The sequence below is a fragment of the Henckelia pumila genome, unplaced genomic scaffold, assembly GCF_033568475.1.
Source record: "Henckelia pumila isolate YLH828 unplaced genomic scaffold, ASM3356847v2 CTG_38, whole genome shotgun sequence".
NCBI lineage: Eukaryota > Viridiplantae > Streptophyta > Magnoliopsida > Lamiales > Gesneriaceae > Henckelia > Henckelia pumila.
In genome coordinates this window covers 695,336-718,531 of record NW_027331813.1, presented here as the reverse complement: position 1 = coordinate 718,531, position 23,196 = coordinate 695,336, and the positions used below count along the sequence as shown (strand labels likewise).

The window sequence follows — 23,196 nt, the reverse complement described above, 5'->3', positions numbered from 1 at the left end:
ACAGGTTTGGACGGTCTGAACGTGTTCTATAAATATGAGGTCTGAGCTCCTCATTTGGTGAGAATTCCGAATTCCTCTCCTTTGCCCACGTGGATCTATTTAGGGCTTTGGGTACTCTTATTTTAGAGTTGGAGTAAGGAATATATATATTTTAGCATATTCAGACAGTGTTTGACAAAGTAGCGGAGCAGTGCTCGTGTAGTGGAGCCGTGCTCAAGGTTGTGGAGCTGCAGCAGGGGTGTGGCCCTAGTTGCGGCTTAGTCGCCATCAGCGGGCTGACGATGGATGCAGGTATAGCTATGGTCTCCATAAATTACTTAGGAGTATGAAATAGCTTAGTCAAGGCTTTTAGAGGATAATGAATGATGCATGGGTATTTGCATTGTAGAGTTGATGATATGCTTGGAACCTAGAGTGGAACTACTAGGATTGCCTGTAGTAAGGTATGTAAGTACTGACTGAGATTTCCAACATGGCATATATTATATGTGTTGCATGAGTATGTGCTACTTGTTTTATATGTTTTACGGCTTTAGCCCATGCATTATTTTACGGTTGAATGCATCTGGTATGATGTGAGTCATTGACAGTTTCCATCGGTGAGGGGTTACTCCTTATGGATTCGTGTCTGGGGACACTCAGCCCCTAGTTTTGCTATCACTAAGAGCGGCAATGATGGTGGGTTTTGACGCTATAGTCTGTAGGAGAATATGGGAGCGGCACCACGGATTAGATATCCGGCACAACCCTGAATATTCATGGTGCCCTGAGTATACTGTTTTACCCTGGATTTAAACTCACTTATGTTCTTCATATATTATATATATCATTGCTTATGTATTAGATTAGAGCTCACGTCCAGTCTTTTCTGTGTATCTTGACACCTCATTAGACGGGGCAGGTGTAGGTGCAGGATTGAGCACCAGGAGCTTGGAGTAGCCAGTGACCTTGAAGACAACATGTTTAGCTGTAGGTCTTTACCCATAGGATTATTTGTAATTCGATTGGGTTGTATATTGGCTTATTTAACCGGTTGTATTTAGCCGGTATGCTTTTATTTAAGTCTTCCACAATGATTTATTTTAAATGCATGCTTAATTATGCTTTAACTCTGATTAGGTAGTGGATCCGGGTTGAGTCTCTACATTTATTGGTATCAGAGAGGCATGCAAAGAGACTTGGGATATAGTACTGAGACTTTGGATTATCTTTGTAGGATTGGTGAGACCTAACGAAGGATGATTTGATTCTTTATTGCCGAGGTTTGCGGCATAAGTCTTTACTATAAGGAATGCAATCGTGATGAGAATACCAGTAGTAGCATATCGATAGATAGGTTGACTGCTGTGGGCGATTCATCATTCGATGCATTGGGATGCTAATCGAAGAACATATGGATTCCAGCCAGGTAAGACTGGAAGAGAAGAACAAGTATATTGCGTCACATACCTCTAAGGATTTTTTAGAACGAATGGTGTGTAATAATCCATGTGGTTCCAGTCCGAATGGATTCTCCACTCTTAGTTGTAGAGATTGTCATAAAGACCTTCACCAGGAAATGCCTCAAGTGGCTAAGGTATGACTGGTTTTGAAGGTAAGGTCTTTAAACTCATGCAAAACATGGTTTTGCCTGTACGCATGTATCGATTCTTTCGGTAGGCACACGGAAAACTTCATGTTCAAAAGCATGATATAAATACAAGAAGAACGCTGACGGTAGATCGTGAGCAGAAGAGGTCGACTGACAGGCACTGATGCAGAGCATAGCAGGTTAGCGAGCTCGAGTTATTTCTCTGGAAGTCGTGGCAGGACGAGATGCCAGAGATATTGGTCAGGATTACACTTGCATTGATGCACTTGTCGATTATAAGCTTCATACTCAGAGAAACGAAGACTAGTACGATGATTTAAATATTGTATTGTTGTAGTTGTAAACAGTATTTCAGTTGTAATGAATCTTCATACTTTGGTTGCATCATTTCAAGTTAATGGTTGTACATTTTCATTGTATTTTGAATAATATATGTATTACATGGGATTGTAATAAAGAAATTGTACATAACTTGAAGTAATGATACATGTATTATTTATCCAGCAATTATGAATGATTGCAAGTGATTTTACTAAAATTGGCATTGCTTTGGTTGATTAGTGTTCAACTACTGTAGCTCATGGACCTTGAGTAAGCCAACTGTAACTGTGTGACTTGTGGTTAGTCTAGGCGTTTCCTAGGATTGACCTAGCTAGTCAGTAGACTAAGTTAGTGCCAACGATGAGTGGACTCATCTAGAGGCATGAGAATATTGTTCCATGTTCTAGGTTGTTTCCTTAGAAAAGTAGTATGACCTTCGTAGATTGCGACTTTGTGATGATGGGTTTCATCAGGAACCAGGTCGTATATATGCCGAGAGTTATGGACTATGACCATGGCTAGATGTGATGGGGCGCGACCCTATGCCAATATTACTCTGGGAGTCTTTGTACTTCGAAGGTTGCCTGGAAGACTTCTTGCTATGGGATTGGCGGTGGGGAGGCTACTTAGTCTAGAGTTTTGGTAACAGTCGCGACGAGGTATGACCATGGATTAGAGGCCTAGTTCGGTATCATGATTTAGATATCGTCTGACTTGTGTCAGGGACATTAGTTTAAATGTTCCGCTGTGAGAACCAGTCTTGGAGGGATTTCCTTGACGAGCGTGTGTTCTGAGCAGTTAGGTTTGACCTAGTATATACTGCTAGATGGATCGATCTAGTAGGTAGACGGATTCTTACCAGCTATGACTAGGGATTGTCATCAGAGTTGTGGTTAGGGTTTCCCTATGATAGGAGAACTACTCCATGATGATTGACTTCATCAGTAATGGATTATACCAGACGCTAGGAATTGTACAGGAATATTTGAGATATGAGGGACGCTTGACTTATGCCAGTGTACACTTGATAGTGATTCCAAGTGGACATCGTGGTGGGCTACCTCAGTCTTGAATTGTTGTATAGTACTTGCAAGGGATATAATCAGGAGCATGTCCGGAGATTTTGGAAATCTTTGGGATTCTTTAGGTATAATTTTTGGACTTGATTATCGTCTGATATTTTCAGAATTAAGCGTAGGATGTACCATGACATGGAAATGATATAGGTTGATAGATCACGAGAAATTCTTGGGTTTAGTTCGCCCTAATATTCGATTCCAGTGTACGAGGGAGTTGTCAGTAGTAAGGCGCGAGATGGTGTCAATAGACTACTAATAGCTGTTGTATGGCTATCGAGTATAGGAGTGTTGAACTAGAGCAATTTGGATATTCCAAGTGTTGAGAATAGTAGATTTGTGGCAGCCGAGTCAAGAGTATTGATCGAGCCACATAGGTTTTGATGATCAGTGGTAATCTGATTTTAGTTTCACTGTTGAGCTAAGTGTGAGCCACAGTAGAATCGACGAGGTCGATGAGTTGAGCCAATCTGTAATGATCAGGATGCAACAATTAATAAATACTTGGAATAGTATTTTGTCGCGTAGTTCATAAGGGGATTTGTACTTGGTACGATCTCAGGACAGTCGGCGATTTGGGTAATTTAGTCTCTAGGGTTGCCGGAGATGTATAATTCGGGATTGCTGTAATCGGGGACAATTGCAATTGGACTTATACGGTCAAGTTAGGAGATAACTTGACAGTGGAGACAAGCAAGGGAGTTGGTAGGTTTCCCAGGATTATGCATTCTTGTTAAGAAGAAGCTGATATTGATTCCAGCAATTGCTTAGTGATAGCGATCGTATACTTGGGTTGAGTAACGGACGGGATCCAGTTTCTGCTTCGTGGGAGAGTTGTTCATTAACAAGATATTAAGGGTGTCAACAGAACATTTCTACGGAGTGTTCTTGTGTTGAACCGTAATGTTGAATCCGACGAGTGTTGGAAAAGCTAATGGACATTAGCAAGGAAACATCAGTTGTCTGATCGTAATAGGTGACATTAACTAGGATCTAGTTCTCGAGATCTAGCAGGGTGTGTCATTAATTTTTTAGCAAGTGATGCGTGATGTCTCTGTAAGGACTGAGATAGTCTATGATCGACTTAGTAGCCAACAAGGTTTGCCTTTGGAATTGAAAACTTCGCAAGATCGTGACGAATTGAATTTGTTCTTTCCAGTCAGCAAGTCACATCCGTGGACTGTATGTCAGGAATATTGCATTTCAGCAATGGACGATGGTCGGTTTTGTTTTGTGTGATAGGTTATTTCAAGTGGATATTGTCTTCAGGAGTGACTCGGAGACCGATGATTTAGTCCTCTATGTGATAAGGCTGATGCGTTCAGCAAGAGCACAAGTTGACTGTTTGAATCCGATGGGATTTGGTTTTCAGGATCAATGAGTTCCACCTTGTGATGTTGGGACGAGCGATGATGGTATCATCATAGGCTCCGTAGCGAGTTATAGCAGGTGCAATGACTATCGAGTTTTGAGAAGAAATAGGAAGCATTTTCATATGTCTGTGAACTGTGGAATGTCCCAGTCGAGCATATTGATGGGAGCATGCCTTAGTCTTGATGTGTGTACAGTGATTGCGAGTATGTATAACTATCAAGAGGATGTCCATCGTTTGGAATTCATGGGAGAATAACCCATGGTCAAGATGATGTAGATCATCAGAGAAACGATGATTGCCATTGCGACATATGCGTATGATTTCACAGACCAATAGTTCAAGGGAGGATTTTGTGACATGATTGTCATGTTATGAGAGTTCCTTCATGACAGTCTTGGGATTGGTATTTCCTGACTAGAGGTGTTATGCACCAAGATCTTTTGGAACAATTAGATGGTTAGATTCAGTTAGTGATTCGACGAATTTCGTAAACCAGTCAGGTTATGACTTGGTCTTCGTCTGTCTAATTCTTTTCCTTGGGATGATAATCTCGATCGAGCGGGTGTTTGTATCCTTCGTAATCATGGAGATCGTGGTCAGGATGGAAGATGTATCGGTGTTGTGATACATTAGTGCCAGAGAAGTTTGACTGTCGTCAAGTAGCGCAATCGTTTTTAGATGGGAGAATGCTAATGCGGTTCAGCATTAATGGAGCTTGCAGGAATCTTGACAAGAGTCTGAGTGTGTCGAAAGCTATTCGACCAGACGCGCAAGTAACAACTTTTAATACGTTCTCGAGGTTCTACCCTAGATTTTGAGGACAAAATCTTTTAAGGGGGGGAGAATGTAGTGACCCGTATCTGGTATTAATGATTAATGAGCAATTAATCATGTAATCATGTTTAGATTAGGTAAAACATGGTTAAGGAAATTACAAATAGATTAACGGAATCCAGAAATGGATCCAGAACACTCAAAAATGGTCGGGAAGATTCCGAGTCTTAGACAGGATCAGAGGCTCCGAACCTGAGTTCGGGTGATTCGAAGTGTCCAAGTTCAGAGGGTCTGAGGTTGTTCGGGAGGGTGAAGTTCGGACGATCCGAAGAGGGATCGGACGGCCCGATCTCCACCAGAAAAGATAAGATAAAGAAATTATGTGATTGGCCAAAACCAGAGTTCGGACGATCCGAAGTGATGGATCGGATGGTCCGAATAGTGCCTCGGCCAGGTGTCCGAAGGAGTGACATCATGAATGATGTAATATCAGGATCGGATGATCCAAAGTCCCAATCATTGCTATCAGGTGACACTTGTCACGCATGAACAGTTCAGAAGGTTCGAAGACAAGTTCGAATGGTCCGAACGTGTTTATAAATATGAGGTCTGAGCTCCTCATTTGGTGCGAATTCCGAATTCCTCTCCTTTGCCCACGTGGCTCTATTTAGACTTTGGGTACTCTTATTTTAGAGTTGGAGTAGGGAATATATATATTATAGCATAGTCAGACAGTGTCTGACAAAGTAGCGGAGCAGTGCTCGTGTAGTGGAGCCGTGCTCAAGGTTGTGGAGCTGCAGCAGGAGTGTGCCCATAGTTGCGGGTTAGTCGCCATCAGCCGGCTGACGACGGACGCATGTATAGTGTAACGCCCCAAATTTTTCTTAATTTGACTTTATTTGAGATAATCGGAGGTTACAGAGTTCAAGAGCCGACTTGATTTTTATCAGGGTCCTTTTTTCAAATTTCGGATTTTTCAGGGACTAAAATGCGAATATTGGATTTGTTAGATATTTATAAGCTCTTTGACTTCTTCAACCTCACTTCTCCTTCCCAAACATCTCTCCCCCATTGATGAACCAAAATGAGAGCTTCAAGCTTTCTGATTTTCAATCCGAGCTTGATCCGTCCGTTAGAATTTATTTCTGAAGGCAGATTAGCGATCACGGCAGCAAGAGCTTCGTTCTATGGTAAGTTTTTCTCCGATCAGATACAATATATTTTTTGGATGTTGTTAGAGTCGGTTGAGTTTCGAGTATGTTGTTCTTGGCAGAGTTCTGGTCCTTTATTCTCTATCGGTTTTGAAATAGAGCGTCGTTCGGAATTGTTATGATTTTTGGAAGCCTATTTTCGAAAATGAGGTTTTAAGATTTGTTGGAATTGCTTTGTTGTTGTTGTCTTAGCATTGTTATGAGATGATATTGATATTGTACTGTTGTCTGTGTTTCCGGTTTGTTCAGTTTATAGCCGTTATGCCGCCGGTTTGAGTTGAGGGCTATAGTTTGGTTTGATTTGAATTGAGCCATTTTCAGTCAAGTTGGATTGTCAACATTGATCTCGAGCCTTTATTATTTCTTTTGCAGATTCGTTTGAAGGCCGTTGAGTTGCGAGGTTGCAGGAGTTGTATCGTTTTAGAGATTGTAGCCGGTACAGTATCGATTCTCTTATTATCGACTAGAAAGTTTGATTGAATCTTGAATGAGTATATTCCTGTGGTTTCTAGGTTGGAGCATCGACGTTTGAAAAAGGTATAAGACGACTTAGACTGAAATGGAACGAGTGACTCGAATCCGACGTGATTCAAGTGTTCCGAAGAAATCACATACTTGCATGTTAATTGAATTACTTGAACTTATTGAATGAGTTATGATTTGAATTACATTCATCTTGAGCCAAAATCCTTGATTTCAGAGGGCAGAATTGCCCTTTTGAGTAGACGTTTTGGGGGCTGACCGGCAAAATCGGTATGATAAAAAATCAACTGGCAAGCGTACCAGGTCAAGTTATAATATAGTGGACAAAAGTCCAGATGTCGAACCCATAGGGACCGTATAAATATGAATACCAAAATATATTTATTTCTACTTAATCTAGGCTAATCAAAAAGAGGGATTTCAGATTTTAAACTAATAATTAAAATTGCAAATAAAATTTAATTAACTAAAACCCAGCAAAAAAATTTGGATTAATTCAAATATGGGAAAAGTTCGATCAAGGACACACGTAGGTACCTGGCAATTCATATAACAAGCGGTCGATCTAAGACATAAGACTTACTCTTAATTCACGGGAATTTTCCTAATTTGTTCGAAGGATTATTTCTAGAGTAGAAGAAAATCTGGAGAAGTTTTTTCCACGGCCGTCGTAAGCTTCGCGCGTACTCAAAAAGACAAAAAGTCTGAAAAAAGAGTATAAAATTTTTATTTATAGGGCCGTGCCAATTAAAATCCTCGTAAAACTAAAATTCTCGGACTTTGCACCTCACGAACACGCGCGCGGCGTAGCTTTGAAAGTCAGTGGACTCTTAGAACGCCTTGCGCGCGCGACTTCCCTGAAACTCTCTGGATAATTCTTCTGCGCGCGCGCGGGGGGAAGGAGCTCGCCCGCGCGCGCATTAGCGTGGATGCCTCTGGATAATCCTTCTGCGCACGCGCGAGCAAGAGGCTCGCACGCGCGCGGTTTGGCCGCACAAGATTCCCAAAAATTGCTTATTTTTCTACAAAATTCAACCAGGAGAGTATAATGCATACACATAAAATAAAACACTAATAAAACTCATGAAAATAAAATAAATGCATACAAAATAAATATAAAATGACATAAAATAATTCATACTAAACACACTTATCAACACCCCCATACTTAAACCTTGCTCGCCCTCGAGCAAGACATGCAAAACAAAATGCAAAGATACAAGTATGAATGAGTCATGTTCAAAATAGCCTCAGACGAGTCCTAAATCGTTTTCCAAAAAACTAAAACAATTTTCGATCGTCCACAGTAAACTGTCAGTTGAACGCAAACGTGTGTGCGTGCCATGTCATTCCAGCTTCATGCAACTTTGAAAGAATCTTTCCTAAGAATGCTTAGCGACCTATGAAAAATTAGTGCAAGTGTCACAATCTAGTACTCCGTCATCAACAATCCCAAACAAAAACATGTACTTTTTTTAGATTAATTACGTACCTCCGAATTTTGCACCCGGTATTTTTTTATAAGCCCCAATAATTACCCGTAAACTTAGCTATAACTAAGATAGGATTTGAATTTCAATCCCCTCGTCTATAGCCCGGATGGAGCATCAATCCCATTTAACCCGCAAACTTAGCCATGGCGCAATGATTAGGATTTCAATCATTGTCCAAGCCCGGATGGAATTGTTATTTTAAATTTTCAAAATTTTTAACCTCATGAGATCCGCATACTTAGTCAAGAACAGAGATTAGGATTTCAATCTCTGCTCGTAACCCAGATGGATTTAACTTAATTTTCAACAAAAAAATTTCAAAAATTTTACAGGTACGCCCAAGATCATACATGCAATGTCTAACAATCATCAATAATCCAAAGATACTATCATGATCAACAAACACCTATTGTCGTACAATGGTCAAACAAACACGAACATCATCAATTACATCGCTACACTACACTACACTACACTACTCTAACATGCGTGCTTAAAATTATTCACGAGTCGACTGACAGCTTTTCATGTGCAATCAAGAGAAAAAATTTAGCAAAAATTTTTCAACACAATTTCTCTTTTCCACTCAATCATCATTGGCTAAAATATTTCATTCAACTCGCATCATTAATACAAACGACAACAAAACGAAATGCTATGAATATGACTAGATGCAACTAACGACACAAAACGAATGCAAACAGAATGAACACAACACACGATAACTAAACAACTAAACACCCCCCCCCCCCTCCATACTTATCCAAAGCATTGCCCTCAATGCTTTAGAATACAAAAAATGACAATATGAACAAAATGCAAATGAAACAACAAAAAATGAAACAAAAAGAATCCCCTGGTGACTAGTTGTCTTCTTCTTCTTCGGGAATGGAGGGATCCTGTGGTGCAACAGGAGCATACTGGGGTGGTACGGTAGACTGGAATGGAAATCGATGTGGATAACGAGGTGCCCCTCGAAAGCCCGATGTATCAAGCCCCAACTGCGTCGCCATGCTGCACATCATGTCTTCCACATTATGGAGATGAGTGGAAGTAGCCTGAAAATAATCCATGGCATAGTTGTCGAAAGCGGAACTCTCGACGACCATGTCCTGATCGGTGCGGCGAGGAGGAGAGGGCTGAGGCGGTGTTCGACTGCTAGAGGAACTCCCAACATGCTGCTGACCGCTATAGAATTCCAAATTGCGCTTTGCTTTCTTGGTAGTAGCAAGCTTCTCATCTACGGTCTTGAAAGGCGGGAGCCACTCCTCATCGAGACTAAACTGCACACCCGCCTGGCGACATAGGGCTGTGATGGTGTGGGGAAAGTAGAGGCCCACCGTCGGAGTCCGCATCAAATAAAGAATGGAATCGTGGACAAGAGTGCCCACATCAACCGACCACCTCTTCATGATAGCATAAACAAGAATAGCCCTATCTGCCTGCACGTCAACTGTGTGGAGCACGGGTAAAAGTCGCCGGGCTATGAAAGCATACCACAAAGCCGGCTCAAGTTTCAAAAAATGCTCCGGGAAATGAGTGAACCGGAGGGGATCGTGCCACTGAACGCCCGCATAACACATCTCTCTCAACATCAAAGAATAGTCCGGATTCGCCATAAAACTCCTAAATTGGCTATCATCAACATCAGGAGTATCAAACAACCTATCAATGTTTCGACATCAAACGATACAAGTTTTCCTCGGACAAAAGCTTTCGAGTCCTCTTAGGCAAGGGCATTAGAATAAAATTACCGAACCACCGAAACAATGGCGGGTTCGGGCACTTGACAAAATACAGTCCATTTTCTCTTAATAATCCCCAAAGCAAAAAATTCATTACAATCCATATTTATCCCATGCTCAGAAATAGGATTTCGATTGAGGCGAGAATGTTCGTACCTTTCTTGGGCTTCCCAAGAGACGAACTTATTGGAGATTGCCGTGGAGGATGAGGAGCTAGAGACAATAGGGCCGGACGAATGAAATTGCTTGGCTGGCATGGTGGTGGTCGACCGGAACAGAGGCGGCGATCGGTGGTGGCTGACGGTGGTGAGTGGCGGCTGTTAGTGGTGGTGAGCAATAGAAGGATTTGGGCAGAAATTGGCGGACCCAAACTTGAAGAGCGATGATAAACTCCAAAAATCGGCAAATTACGAGCAAGGATGTCAAGAATACATGGAGGAATTGGAGAGGAAATATTTGGGGATTTAGGGTTTATGGGAGGGAGGAAAGAAAAGAGGTAGAAAAGAATGGGAGAGAAAGAGAAAATATCGTAGTTTTCAATCTGCGTCTCTCGCGCGCGCGCGAGACTTTAAGTGTGCCTCTGGACGATTGCATTGTGCGCGCATGCGCGTTCCCCTTAGCAAACCTCTGGAGTACTAGCCTGCGCGCGCGAGGAAGGGCCCTCGTGCGTGCGCAGTGGAATATAACAGAAACTTCGGCCTGCATAAAAAAAACGAAACAAAAATACTTAAACAATAAAAACGAAAAATACTAAAAACAAAACTAAAATAAAAATGTAAACGATCAAAATAATTACTGGGTTACCTCCCAGCCAGCGCTAAATTTATAGTCTATCGCTCGACTGTACCTCCCTTTTTAATTTATCGGGTTTCGCAAGTCGACGGTGGTCTGTGTCTGATCCACAATACCACCTCGATAAACTTTTATCCTTTGCCCATTAACTTTGAATGCTCCTGTGGCAGGACTATAAATTTCTACCTTACCATACGGCATCACTTGCTTGATAATAAACGGTCCTGATCATCTCGAACGTAGCTTTTCTGGCATGAGCTTCAAACGTGAGTTATATAATAAAACAGTTTGGCCTACCTCGAACTCACGTGAGACAATGCGCTGATCATGCCATTTCTTGGTATTTTCTTTGTAAATTCTGGCATTTTCATAGGCATCCAACCTAAGCTTCTCAAGTTCATTCAAATGTAGCAAGCGTTCTTCACCTGTAGCCTTCACATAAAAATTTAGAAATTTAGTAGCCCATAGTGCTTTATGCTCATGTTCAACAGGAAGATGACACGCTTTGCCATATAAAAATCTAAAGGGAGAAGTTCCTATAGGTGTTTTAAAAGCAGTGAGATAGGCCCATAACGCATCATCTAATTTTTTCGACCACTCTTTCCTATTTGAATTCACATTTTTTTCTAAAATTCTTTTCAACTCCCTATTAGAAATCTCAACTTGCCCACTAGTCTGGGGATGATAAGGTGTTGCCACCTTGTGAGTGACCCCATATTTTGTCAAAAGTGTATTAAATTGCTAATTACAAAAGTGGGTTCCTCCATCACTAATTATGGCTCTAGGGGTACCATATCTAGAAAATATGAATTTTTTCAAAAACTTAACAACCACCCTACAATCATTTTGAAAGAGTGGGTGCCCGGTGAGCCAACTTGTGGCTAAGGGCTTTGATGACTCTTTGTATAAACAATCTTTTGTTTAATATTATTTACACTTTTATTAATGGCAATGACTTTATCTTTCTTCATATGGTTATATTGTGATATACTATTGTTGTTTTGATAAAGACCTTGAATATACTATAGTGTATGTAAGATGTGGTAGAACATGGAGATGTCTATCATGAAACACATCTTATAGTCACTGTATATTCTAAACTGTTCCTAGTCGATTGAGCCGTCCGATAATAAGGATAAGGATCGCTCGAGTTTGAGACTAGCATTTGCGATGCAGAGTACCACGTTTCATTGGTAAGGAACATAGAGATATTCGAAGCATGCAAATGGATATTCATATGATGAATGATCGAACTACCCTATCTGGACTTTCCAAGTGGTTATCACTTATCGAGTGGATATAGTCCGCGGTTTTGGTTGTACACCATTAGTCCTTACTACTTGAAACATCATTGAGACTCTATATGCTAGTACTGTGCTTTGACTCGTTTACCGACTCTATTGGGGTCATCAGGTGTCGGGATTGGGTACAGTTACAACACATATAGGAGTCGATGCTTTGTTGTCAAGGATTCACAACATACTTGCGAGTGTGGATAACCTATGCGATCTGAGGAGATATTAGTGTGACGAATCTCTGGCCAGAGTACATGATGTGGTTTAAGAAATGGTTTCTTAGTAGCACATGCGATGTCACTATTTGATCTTCAAGATGTATTGCATAGTTATCGAATCTCGAACGACTCTCGATATACCAATGGTTGTTGATTCGATCGGCATATATGGATGAAGGGACCGTACTGTACGCTAACCAAAATCTATTGGTTCTTGTAGGCACTATCAGTGATACCTAGGGAATCATGGGGCGATGTTGCTAGGCGCTCTTACCATGATTCGATGGGCAAGTCGGAAATTGTTGTTCCGAGTCACAAGGAGTTGTGAGCCCACGGCTAGCTATATCCCTGAACCATTGAGGGTCACACAGTGTAATGGATTTTTAATCCCCATTGAGATAGTTAAATTTAAAGAGTTAAATTTAATGAACAAAGAAGTTGGACTTCTTAATTATGAGTAGAGGAGTAAGATTTCCTAAAATGACATAGGGATGAACATTTTTGGAAACCACTGAATTCGGATTCAGAAAAATTTATCTTGACTTTAAAAGGTGCAGAAATGGTTTCTGTGCACATTGGTGAAATCGGTTTATCAATCGGAGTCACGATGAATTTTATATTAGTTTCTGAACATGCGGGCTTTGCTTGTCGGGCTTGAACTTATGACTAATGGGCCCTAAGCTGTTAGTGGCCTACATTATAAATAAGTTATTGCAGTACAGAAATTAGACACAACAGGCATAATTTTCGAAGTTAACTAGGGTTTTGAAACCTAGTGGCCGCCGCCCCCCTCTCCCCTCTCTGCTCGAAAAACCCAGCCTGTGAATTTTGAATTTGCAGTCTGGTTTAACGGATCAAATTCGTTAATCTCTTCGTAGAAACTTCTGATAGATTTTCTAGTGCAATCTATCAGAGGGATTAAATATCCGTTCCTGGACCTGATTGAAGAACAGTTCGTCCATCAGTTCCAGGGATATAAAACAAGAGCAGAGCAATCTGTTGGTGTCCATAATCTCGATTCGAGATTGAGGTAAAAATTTATAATCGTTATTTAATTTTTACACACACACAATTTAATCGTAAAGTTTTGATACCCATTATGGAATCGTTCCATATAAAATTTTTAAACTTCCGCTGCACCGGGTATCAATTCTGATTGATCTGATCGCCGTTCTCCAACAGTGGTATCAGAGCCAGGTTTCTCAGATCAAGCGATTGGATCGCTGACCGGGGGGGGGCAGCGATGGTCGCTGCCCAGTGCAGGGCAGCGCTGGGCGCTGCGCAGGGCAGCGCTCGGCGCTGCCCGGCCCGACCCCATTAGGGCGCGGGCAGCCCGGGAATGTCCCGGGCGGCCCGCGGGAAAAATTATTTTTTAATTTTTAAATTAAATTTTAATATGTTAAAATTCTATTTTTGGTCCGATCGAAAATTGTTTTTGATTGGTCCACGAGGCATCGGATCGAATTGTTCGAGTCCGAAAATTTTAAAATTGATTTTTGGATAAATTTGAATTTTTGGAAAATTTAAATATTTTATCCGTTAAATTGAATTTTGAAATTAATTATTTTTGGTACAATTGATGATAAGATATGATCTTATGGATATATTGAATAAAATATGATTTTATGTATAAAATTGGATTTTATAGATAAAATATGATTTTATTTGATAAAAAGATAAAATATGATTTTGTATGTAAAATAAGATTTTATATATGAAATATGATTTTATCCTTTTAAATTTAAATTTCCATTACATGTTATCCAATAAATTAATTTTGAATTAAATGTTATTGGATAAGGATGATCGATTGCCATCACCAATTTTGTAGGTGTATGTTAGGAATTTACATTTGTTTTTATTGTTGTTGGATTTATTAATGGGCCTGGTTTATGGCCCAATATGAATTGTCATATGTAATAAAAGTGGGTTTGGTTTATGGCCCGTTCCCATCCCTTAAAAATGTATCCCCTACTTGTCATTGTTATTTATTGTAAATACATTAGATTTAGTGGGAGATCAAGATTTGAAGATGGAGGTGGGCCCAGCAGACAATAAAGACAGAAGAAATGTAAATTGGAAGCAAATGTAATAGGATTGCATTGCATACTGCATATTACCTAGGATTGGACTAAGACTCGTGATTGGCAACCACGGGTCGATTAGAAATGGAATCGATCATCCTATATAATATGTGATATTATTGTTGTATGCATGTTTTAGACATAATTGTGTGAATCCGGCAAGCATACAAAACTTTAAAAATGATGAGACAAATTTTTTATAATTAAAATCCCTCATTTTGAATATGATTTAAAATTGATATCAAGATAAATAAAGGAAATTTAAATTTGTTTAAATGTTCCTACCTTCCATCAACGATCAATGTATGAGATGCTACCCGCGGATACGGTCCGGCTCATATTATTGGGGGGTCCCGTTCGTCGGAAAGCTGTACATTGGATCGACACATGTTGTAAGTTGGGTGGAACTCCCATGGGATCGGCTCATATTATTGGGGGATCCACATGGCGACCGTCCATCACAACATAATATTGATGGGTCATCTTGACATGTCACAATAAACGGCGTCATATTATTGGGCCCTTATTGGACATGAGGTAAAGACATGGAGGTTGCTTTGGAAGCAATTGGGCTCTACCTTTTGAAAATTATGGTTGGCTGATATTATTCGAGACCATAGTTTGTCAATTGGACTCCATGTTCTCACTAAGGAAAACAGTTTCCCGTTTTCACTAGAGGGTAGTGAAATCGTTAAAATAGTGGGAGTGAGATTCATAAAATAAATTTCGCCTATTTTATGTCTTAGTAAATTCATTAAACAATCATCGATTATTGTCTGTTTCAACTCAGTATTTCATTACAATGAATTCGTAATCCACATGTTCTCGAACAAAACAAACTTTCTGGCGACACTATACGGAATGGTTCCATAAAGTTAAGATTGTCCTAAGTTCGGAAAAGATTTTCTAAGTATTAGAAAAGGCCTCTCCGAAAACAGCCTCGGCTGATGTAACTGCCGAAAGGTTGGCCGAACTAGAGAAATGGTTGGACCATGATCTCAAGGCCAAATGTTACATGCAAAATTGGACAAGTCTAAACAAGTTTGCCATCACTGCAAGAAACCCGATCATTGGAAACGTAACTGCAAGGAATACCTCGAGCAGTTGCGAACTGCAAAGGGTATGTTTTACATTGAAATAAATGTTTTTCTTAATACTACTTCTTGGGTATTGGATACCAGATGTAGATCTCACATTTGCAATGAGTTGCAAATGATGACAAGAAGTAATAGGCTAAGGATGGGTGAGACCCAGCTAAGTCTCGAAAATGGTTCTAGAGTTGAAGCTAAAGCTGTAGGAGACGTTTATTTAATTTTGCAGAACGATTTTAAGTTACTTTTGAGAGACGTTTTATTTGTTCCAGATTTAATTAAAAACATTATTTCTGTTTCTATGCTTGATAGAGATGGTTTTTCTTGCAATTTTGTGAATGAGATTTGCAATATTTACAAGAATGAATGTTTAATTGGAAATGGACAACTTGAAAACGATCTATATAACTTAAAATTAAAAGACGTTCCAATAAATTATGTTGATAAACCGGCAACAACAAACAAAAGGAAAATCGATAGCCAAAACCCGGCAAACCTTTGGCACGCTAGGCTAGGTCATATTTCCTCAAGGAGGATGAACAAGCTAGTGGGAGAGGGCATGTTTGATATGTCTGATATTAACTCTCTACCTACTTGTGAATCCTGCCTGAAAGGAAAAATGACTAAATCTCCTTTTAAGGGGAAACCTGAGCGTTGTCAAAATCTGTTGGATTTGATCCATACAGATGTTTGTGGTCCATTTAGAGTTGGTACTCAATATGGCCACACCTACTTCATTACCTTTACTGATGATTATTCTAGGTATGGGTATTTATATTTAATGAAATATAAGTCTGAATCATTTGAAAAGTTCAAAGAATTCAAGGCTGAAGTAGAAAACAAGCTAGGTAAAAGTATTAAAGCACTTCGATCGGATCGAGGTGGAGAATACTTAAGTACCGAGTTTTTGGACTATCTAAAAGAGAATGGGATTCTCTCTCAGTGGACTCCTCCTATGACACCACAGCTTAATGGTGTATCGGAGCGTCGTAATCGAACTTTGTTGGACATGGTTCGGTCCATGATGAGCTTCACTGAGCTTCCACCTTCGTTTTGGGGCTATGCGCTTGAAACGGCGGTATTGTTGTTAAACAACGTCCACACTAAAGCAGTGGACAAAACACCATACGAGTTATGGAATGGCAAAGCTCCTAAGTATTCGTACTTGAGGATTTGAGGATGTCCTGCTTACGTGAAGCGGACAGTGGGAGATAAGTTGGATAGTCGATCCAGCTTATGTTATTTTGTAGGGTATCCGAAGAATTCAATCGGATATTATTTCTATTATCCTGCTGAAACAAAGGTGTTTGTTTCAAGGAATGCCACCTTCTTGGAGAAGGAGTTCTTATTGGATAACAAAGGCGAGATGATGGAACTCGAAGAAATTCGAGAAGAACCCGAAATACAAAATAACGATCCTGCACCTCAAGAACCATTGATAGACACGCCTGTACCTAGAAGATACGAGAGGACTTCTAGACCTCCTATTCGATATGGTCTTCTTCTTGAAGGGGATCAAGATGAACCCGATGTTGGATGTGATCCAAGAAACTTCAAGGAAGCAATTTCTGATGCGGATTCAAATTTATGGCTTGAAGCTATGCAGTCGGAAATAGATTCAATGCATACAAACCAAGTTTGGTCTTTAGTAGATCCTCCCGATGAAATTGTTCCAATAGGGTGTAAATGGATCTACAAGAGAAAGCTTGGGCCTGATGGTAAGGTATTGACCTACAAGGCGCGATTGGTGGCGAAAGGTTATACTCAAAGACAAGGAGTTGACTATGATGAAACCATTTCACCAGTTGCAATGTTCAAGTCCATAAGAATCCTTATTGCCATAGCTGCTTGGTATGACTATGAGATATGGCAAATGGATGTGAAGACTGTTTTTCTTAATGGAGACATTAAGGAAGAAATCTATATGAAGCAGCCTGAGGGGTACACATCCATGGGAAGCGAGCATAAGGTATGCAAGCTCCAGAGATCAATTTATGGTCTAAAACAAGCATCAAGAAGTTGGAACCAGAAATTTGATGAAACAATAAAGGATTTTGGTTTCATCAAGAACCCGGAGGAACCATGCGTGTACAAGAAAGTAGTTAAGGATGATGTGACATTCTTAGTACTTTATGTTGATGACATCCTACTCATTGGGAATGACGTAGGGATGTTGCAGTCAACAAATATATGGTTATCAGGTAGATTCTCGATGAAGGATTTGGGTGAGGCATCCTATATTCTTGGGATACAGATCTATAGAGATAGATCTAAGAAAATGATAGGACTCACTCAATCAACCTACATCGACACCATATTGAAACGGTTTTCAATGGATGGGTCCAAGAGAGGACATCTACCCATGTGTCATGGAGTTTCTCTATCCAAGTCTATGTGTCCCAAGACGGATGAAGAGATAGAGAAAATGACACATGTACCATATGCGTCAGCCATAGGTAGTATCATGTATGAGATGATATCTACCAGACCAGATGTAGCATTTGCTCTGAGTGTCACGAGCAGATATCAAGCTAATCCCGGTCAAATGCATTGGAAAGCCGTGAAGGACATTCTTAAGTACTTGCGAAGGACTAAGAATATGTTCATGGTATATGGAGGAAGAGAACTAAAATTGGAAGGCTATACCGACTCTAGCTTCCAAAGTGACGTGGATGACTCGAAGTCAACCTCTGGATTTGTGTTCATGCTCAATGGCGGTGCTGTCTCTTGGAAGAGTTCCAAGCAGGACACCACAGCGGATTCCACCACTGAAGCAGAATACATTGCAACATCAGCTGCTGCTAAAGAGGCCGTTTGGATGAGGAATTTCGTCCAAGAGTTGGACGTCATTCCTGAAGTTGTTGGTCCAGTCCCGGTGTACTGTGACAACACGGGTGCCGTTGCTCAGGCAAAGGAACCAAGGTCTCATCAAAGATCCAAACACGTACTGAGGAAATACCACATCATCCGGGAGATTGTGGAAAGAGGAGACATCACTGTCGAAAGAGTGGCCTCTGCAGACAATATCGCTGATCCACTTACTAAGCCCTTGCCAGGACCATTATTTGACAAACATCGCGAAACAATGGGTCTACGTAGTATGACTAGTTGGCTATAGGGCAAGTGGGAGATTGAAAGAGTGGGTGCCCGGTGAGCCAACTTGTGGCTAAGGGCTTTGATGACTCTTTGTATAAACAATCTTTTGTTTAATATTATTTACACTTTTATTAATGGCAATGACTTTATCTTTCTTCATATTGTTATATTGTGATATACTATTGTTGTTTTGATAAAGACCTTGAATATACTATAGTGTATGTAAGATGTGGTAGAACATGGAGATGTCTATCATGAAACACATCTTATAGTCACTGTATATTCTAAACTGTTCCTAGTCGATTGAGCCGTCCGATAATAAGGATAAGGATCGCTCGAGTTTGAGACTAGCATTTGCGATGCAGAGTACCACGTTTCATTGGTAAGGAACATAGAGATGTTCGAAGCATGCAAATGGATATTCATATGATGAATGATCGAACTACCCTATCCGAACTTTCCAAGTGGTTATCACTTATCGAGTGGATATAGTCCGCGGTTTTGGTTGTACACCATTAGTCCTTACTACTTGAAACATCATTGAGACTCTATATGCTAGTACTGTGCTTTGACTCATTTACCGACTCTATTGGGGTCATCAGGTGTCGGGATTGGGTACAGTTACAACACATATAGGAGTCGATGCTTTGTTGTCAAGGATTCACCACATACTTGCGAGTGTGGATATCCTATGCGATCTGAGGAGATATTAGTGTGACGAATCTCTGGCCAGAGTACATGATGTGGTTTAAGAAATGGTTTCTTAGTAGCACATGCGATGTCACTATTTGATCTTCAAGATGTATTGCATAGTTATCGAATCTCGAACGACTCTCGATATACCAATGGTTGTTGATTCGATCGGGATATATGGATGAAGGGACCGTACTGTACGCTAACCAAAATCTATTGGTTCTTGTAGGCACTATTAGTGATACCTAGGGAATCATGGGGCGATGTTGCTAGGAGCTCTTACCATGATTCGATGGGCAAGTCGGAAATTGTTGTTCCGAGTCACAAGGAGTTGTGAGCCCACGGCTAGCTGTATCCCTGAACCATTGAGGGTCACACAGTGTAATGGATTTTTAAACCCCGTTGAGATAGTTAAATTTAAAGAGTTAAATTTAATGAACAAAGAAGTTGGACTTCTTAATTATGAGTAGAGGAGTAAGATTTCCTAAAATGACATAGGGATGGACATTTTTGGAAACCACTGAATTCGGATTCAGAAAAATTTATCTTGACTTTAAAAGGTGCAAAAATGGTTTCTGTGCACATTGGTGAAATCGGTTTATCAATCGGAGTCACGATGAATTTTATATTAGTTTCTGAACATGCGGGCTTTGCTTGTCGGGCTTGAACTTATGACTAATGGGCCCTAAGCTGTTAGTGGCCTACATTATAAATAAGTTATTGCAGTACAGAAATTAGACACAACATGCATAATTTTCGAAATTAACTAGGGTTTTGAAACCTAGTGGCCGCCGCCCCCCTCTCCCCTCTCTGCTCGAAAAACCCAGCCTGTGAATTTTGAATTTGCAGTCTGGTTTAACGGATCAAATTCGTTAATCTCTTCGTAGAAACTTCTGATAGATTTTCTAGTGCAATCTATCAGAGGGATTAAATATCCGTTCATGGACCTGATTGAAGAACAGTTCGTCCATCAGTTCCAGGGATATAAAACAAGAGCAGAGCAATCTGTTGGTGTCCATAATCTTGATTCGAGATTGAGGTAAAAATTTATAATCGTTATTTAATTTTTACACACACACAATTTAATCGTAAAGTTTTGATACCCATTATGGAATCGTTCCATATAAAATTTTAAACTTCCGCTGCACCGGGTATCAATTCTGATTGATCTGATCGCCGTTCTCCAACACATTTGTCCTACATGAAAGTGCTTCAACCCACTTAGACACATAATCGACCGCAACCAGGATATATTTGTTCCCTTCAGACGCATGAAACGGTCCCATGAAATCTATACCCCATACATCAAAAACTTCACAATCAAGAATATTATTGAGGGGCATTTCATGTCTCCTAGAAATATTACCAATTTTTTGACAAGAATCACAAGTAATCACATAGGCATATGCATCCTTAAACAAAGAAGGCCAATGAAATCCCGACTGAAGTACTTTAGCAGTGGTACGACCCGCGCCGAAGTGACCTCCAGTTGGACCTGTGTGACAATATGAGAGTATAGATCTTACCTCTTCCGCTGGAATACACCTATGAATGATACCATCTGCACAGATCTTAAACAGAAAAGGATCTTCCCACAAAAAATATTTCAACTCAGAGAAAAATTTCTTTTTTTGTTAATAAGTTAAATGCGAAGGAAGAAACTTACTTGACAGATAGTTAACGATGTTTGCATACCATGGTAAATTAGATACCTCAAATAGTTGTTCATCAGGAAAATCATCATGAATCACTTGCGTTTCAGCTCCTTGATTTTCCAAACGAGAAAGGTGGTCTGCAACTTGATTCTCCGCACCCTTCCTGTCAATAATTTTCAAATCAAATTCTTGCAACAATAAAACCCAATGAATTAACCTTGGTTTAACATCCTTTTTGCTCATCAAATACTTCAATGCCGAATGGTCCATGTGAACAATGGCTTTGCTTCCCACCAAATAAGACCTAAATTTATCCAGGGCAAACACTACAGCGAGAAGTTCTTTTTTAGTAGTTGCATAATTCAGTTGGGCGGCTGACAGGGTGATACTGGCGTACTAAATCACATGAAGTACTTTGTCCCTCTTTTGTCCAAGCACGGCTCCCAATGCAGTGTCACTGGCGTCACAGATCAACTCAAATGACAAATTCCAGTCAAGCGCTACTATTACTGGTGCAGTTGTTAATTCTGCTTCAAAATCTGAAAGGCCTGCAAGCACTCAGCAGAAAAATTAAAAGGCACCTCTTTGATTAACAGATTAGTAAGGGGTTTAGCAATAGAAGAAAAATCTTTAATAAATCTCCTATAGAAACGCGCATGCCCAAGAATACTCCTAATGCCCTTCAAATTTGTTGGAGGTGGAAGTTTTTCAATTACTCAAGTTTTGCTCGATCTACCTCCACACCTACCTCAGACACCTTGTCATGTCCTAAAACAATGCACTCTTTTACCATGAAGTGGCATTTTTCCCAATTTAACACAAGATTTCTCTCCTCACATCTCTGCAACACTTTATTCAGATTAAATAAACATGCATCAAACGATGATCCAACCACAGAAAAATCATCCATAAACAATTCTATAAATTTTTCAACAATATCATGAAAAATAGCCATCATACACCGCTGAAAAGTGGCAGGGACATTACAAAGACCAAACGGCATTCGTTTATAAGCAAAAGTACCATAAAGACAAGTAAAAGTGGTTTTATGTTGGTCCTCAGGTGCTATAGGAATTTGCATATTTCCAGAATAGCCATCCAAAAAACAATAAAATGCATGCCCTGCAAGTCTCTCAACCATCTGATCAATAAAGGGGAGGGGGAAGTGATCCTTACGGGTGACATCATTCAATTTCCTATAATCAATATAAACTCTCCACCCCGTAAAAGTTCTAGTAGGAGTTAATTCATATTTGAATTTTCGATTACAGTCATCCCTCCCTTTTTAGGCACTACTTGAATTGGAATCACCCATTCACTATCAGAAATAGGATAGATAATACCTGCATCAAGGAGCTTGATTACCTCCTTTTTCACTACCTCTTGCATCGCCGGGTTGAGTCGCCTCTGTGGTTGAGTAGATGTCTTGTGCTCCGCTTCCATCAATATTTTATGCATGCACATGGTTGGACTAATCTCCTTGATATCGGCCAAGCTCCATCCGATGGCTCTTATGTGTTCTCGAATCACCCGCAACAGTGTTTCCTCCTCATAACCTGTTAAAGAAGATGAACAAATTACTGGCAGTTTATTATTCTTTAATAAATACAAATATTTCAAATGAGAAGGGAGTGGTTTAAGTTCAAGAGTTGGGGGGCTCCTCGGTGGATGGCTTCAGTGGTTTTGAAGTATGGTTAAGCTCCCCCATCTTGGTATTGATGAGTCTGTCGAAGGGCAAACTCCAATCCAAATACCGCGCTACTTGATGAACTTCCTCACTGACATGCTCTTTATCAGTTGCACCTGTCAAACATATTTCTAATGGATCCACAGACAACTATTCCTGCAGAGAACACTCAACCAAATCATCAGTAATATCAATTCTGAAACAATCACAATTGTCTGCAGGATATCGAATGCCCTGAAAAACATTAAATATAACTTTCTCATCATTCATACGCAACATCAAATCTCCCTTATGCACATCAATCAATGCTTTTCCAGTGGCTAAGAACGGTCTACCCAAAATTAGAGGGATCTCACGATCATCTTCCATATCAAGCACAACAAAGTCCACTGGAAATATAAACTTATCAACCTTAACTAACACTTCTTCTACAATCCCCCTTGGATATTTTATAGATCTGTCAGCTAATTGTAGGGAGATAGTAGTTGGCTTAACTTCACCAATTCCTAGCATTTC

At 40.1% G+C, this 23,196-nt stretch overlaps 1 pseudogene; it reads right to left on the bottom strand.

Moving 5' to 3' along the window:
• Positions 1–21,786, bottom strand: part of LOC140871069 (uncharacterized) — a 95,279-nt pseudogene extending 73,493 nt beyond the window's left edge.
• Positions 21,787–23,196: the final 1,410 nt, after the last annotated feature.